This window comes from Lycium barbarum, chromosome 4, assembly GCF_019175385.1.
Source record: "Lycium barbarum isolate Lr01 chromosome 4, ASM1917538v2, whole genome shotgun sequence".
In the NCBI taxonomy this organism is placed as follows: Eukaryota; Viridiplantae; Streptophyta; class Magnoliopsida; order Solanales; family Solanaceae; genus Lycium; species Lycium barbarum.
In genome coordinates, this window is record NC_083340.1 from 89762482 (window position 1) to 89766504 (window position 4023).

Sequence of the window (4023 nt, forward strand, 5' to 3'; positions counted from 1 at the left end):
AGCAACTGATTTGCTTATAAATTGCTTTCTTTAGCATGTGTATGATGCAAGGCTGTGGGACTGTTGTTCCTGCATCTAGTCAAGCTATTTGAGAAGTTTAGGATGAGTGGTATTAGTGTGCATGCATGCTCATCCCCATGCCGGATAACTTAAATAGATGAGGCTAAATGCAGCTCATATACCAAAGACAACACACATTAGATATGTTCTTTTACATTTGCAGCCGGAAATTACAGGAAGTGAGGCTACAAACCTGCAGTCTGAATAAAATTCCAAGTAATTTGAATCCACTTCATCTGGTGAGAGCTTGGAGATGAGATAGATGGATGCAAGTCAAGACTACAGGAATTCTAGCGTTGTTTTATGTATATTTTATCATTGGATCTTTGTTTCTTGTTATTTCCTAACTAGTTGCTTTGCTAGTTCTGCACAAACTTTTGTGTTTTTTTAATCAGTAAATATACACCACTTTGGTGGTTTTCATTAAAAAAAAAATCCAACACCTTATGTGTATTAGAGATATCCAGTCTCATAAAACTGTTAGCTAGAGTCTGCACCTCTCTAGCCAACAGACGCTCAAAGGAAATCAAACGAGCCAGACTTCCTATACTAGCCGACTTCCTGCTCAATGCGTCAGCTACTACATTAGCCTTACCAGGGTGATACAAAATGGTGATGTCATAGTCTTTCAATAGTTCCATCCATCTCCGCTGTCTAGAGTTTAGATCTTTCTGAGTGAACACATGCTGCAAACTGCGAAGTCTGTGTACACCTAACAATGGACACCATACAAGTAGTGCCTCCAGATTTTCAACAAAAACACCACCACTACCTATTCTAGATCATGAGTAGGATAGTTGTTTTCATGCACCTTCAACTGCCGAGAAGCATAAGCAATCACCTTTCTTTCCTGCATCAAAACAGCACCCAAACCAGAATGTGAAGCATCACAGTAAACAACAAAATCCTTGCCCTCCGCAGGTAATGCTAGAATTGGTGTTGTGGTCAACAGTGTTTTGAGTTTTTGAAAGCTCTCCTCACACTCGTCGGACCACTGAAACGGCACCTCTATCTCGGTCAAACGGGTCATATGAGAAGAAATAGAGGCAAACCCTTTCACAAACCGACGATAGTAGCTAGCCAGACCCACAAAACTATGGATCTCGGTCACTGACGTGGGCCTAGCCCATTCCTTGACTGCCTGAATTTTCTGAGGATCCACCATAATACCCTCCTTCGAATTAACATGCTCCAAGAACGACATAGAAGACACCCAGAATTCACACTTAGAGAATTTAGCATACAACTTCTTCTCTCGCAATATTTCAAGAGCAATTCTCAAATGTTTCTCATGCTCTTCCTTACTCCTAGAGTACACCAGGATATCATCAATGAACACTATTACGAATGAGTCTAAATAGGGCTTAAACACACTGTTCATCAAATCCATGAATGCAGCTGGGGCGTTGGTTAGCGCAAAAGACATAACCAAGAACTCATAGTGCCCATACCTGGTCCGAAAAGCAGTTTTAGGAACATCCTTTGCTCGAATCTTCAACTGATGGTACCCTGAACTTAAGTCAATTTTTGAGAACACCGAAGCTCCCTCTAACTGATCAAACAAGTCATCAATACAGGGAATGGGATACTTGTTTCAGATAGTTACCTTATTCCGCTGATGGTAATCAATACACATATGCATTGACCCATCCTTCTTCTTAACAAATTGCACAGGAGCACCCCACGGAGAGGCACTCGGGAGAATAAACCCTTTACTTAGAAGATCTTGCAACTGCTCTTTCAATTCCCTGAGTTCTGCCGGTCCATCCTATAAGGTGGGATGGAGATAGGACGAGTCCCTGGGTCTAAGTCAATTCTGAAGTCAAAATTCACGATCCGGTGGCATACCAGGCAAGTCCGCGAGGAACACGTACGCAAACTCGCATACCACGAGAACCGAATCAAGGGATGGAGCATCTGCACTGTTATCACGGATATGTGCCAGATAAGCTAAACAACCCTTCTCTACTAGCTTCCTAGCACGAACAAAGGATATTATTTTCTTAGGGAGAGGACTAAGGTTACCCTTCCACTCGAGTCTGGGTGCCCCGGGGATGGCTAGTGTAACAGTCTTAGAATGACAATCAAGTATAACATAATGCGGGGCCAACCAACTCATATCCAAAATAACATCGAAGTCTACCATGTCTACGATCATCAAATCTGCCCAAGTACTATACCCCATAAAAGAAATTGCACACGAAGGGTAGACGTTATCTACTACCACAGAATCCCCAACAGGAGTAGACACAAAAATAGAGGTATCAAGAGTATCACACATCATATCCAGACCCACAGCAAAATAGGTATATATAGAGGAAAAACTAGAACTCGGATCAAACAAAACAGAAGCCATACGATAGTAAACAGAGATAATACCTGTGATAACTGCATCGGAGGCCTAAACCTCGGGTCTACCTAGGAAGGCATACAAATGACCGCGCCTCCCTGTCGCCTGTGTGCCACCGCGATTACCATTTCCAGTCAGAGCCCCGCCCCTGCTAGGCTGTTGTCCGCCTCTACCTGCCTGAGGACCGCATCGGTTAGGCTGGGCACCACCCCTACCCGCGGTGTGGCCGCCCCGCCTTGCCGGTGCGCGAACCTTACCCCCTCGATCTGGTGCAAATGGAGCTCGAGGAGTTCGATACTGAGTCCCCTGTCCACTCTATCTAAGTCTGGGTCAATACCTCTTAATATGCCCTATCTCACCACACTCAAAGCAAGCACGGTCCAGCGTAAGCCGCTGAACAGATGCTGATGAAGCAGTGTAGCCTCCATGCTGACTGGAAACCTAGTAACATGCCCCTAATGGGCCCTCAGCTGACACCTGCAATGCGGACTGAACCGGACGCCCTGAATATGCCTGCGAACTCTGACCCCTCGAGAAGAAATCACTGAACATCCCACCCTTACGGGCCTTCTTCTCCACTTGTTTTGTATAACTCTCATGCCTAATCCCCTCAATGATATGGACATGCTCCACTATCTCCAAAAATGAAGCCCCAGCGGCTACGAGCGGATGAGCCGATAGCTACAGTCCGGTGTTCAACCCCTTCACAAACCGCCGTATTCTCTCCCCTTCAGTAGGTAGCAACTGAAGAGCATAACGAGAAAGAGAGTGGAAACGGGACTCATACACAGCAACAGAGGAGTTCCCCTAACGAATAGTAGCGAACTCATCCTTCATTCGGTCCCTCAGAGTACGCGCAACGTACTTGTCCAGAAACACAGAGTAAAATTGGACCCAAGTTAACGGAGGAGACCCAGCTGGCCTACACTCCACATAAGCGCTCCACCAAAGCTTGGCATCACCCAAGAACTGGAACGTCACAAGCTCTACCCCGTACTTATCCACGGCCCCCATCTTATGGAGCCTCTCATGATAGTCGATGATGAACTCATATGCGTCCTCCGACTGAGTACCATAAAACACAGGAGGCTTCATTTTAGTGAACATCCAAAACAGATCATGTTCTTCACCAGTCATCACTGGCCCTGCAACAGCTCTCGGGAAGGCCTCAAAACGCGTAACCTCATCCAAGCAAGGTGCCACCGCTGCTGCATGCTGAACCCCCGGAGCCTGTGCTTAGTCCAGATCTGCGGCCGCTACCTCTGCGCCCCTACCTACTGAACCCACTGGTATAGCTTCGGCCTGTGCTAACCCAATCAACCAATTCAGCACTAGTGCCATGGCATCTGGTGTCACGACCCAACCCCGTGGGCCGCGACCAGTGACCGAGCTGGGCACCTATACGTACCCGATATCCAAATTAGCATATTAACAGAATAATAATATAATAATAGTATCAGTGGACGCTACAGAATTTAACAGAAAAGCAGACTTGGCACACAAAGGCCGATAAGGCCATCATAGAACAAAGTATCCCAAACATATGTACAGAACCCACACAGATGTATCCACAGACCTCTACAGAACATATCATAATCATAAGACGGGACAGG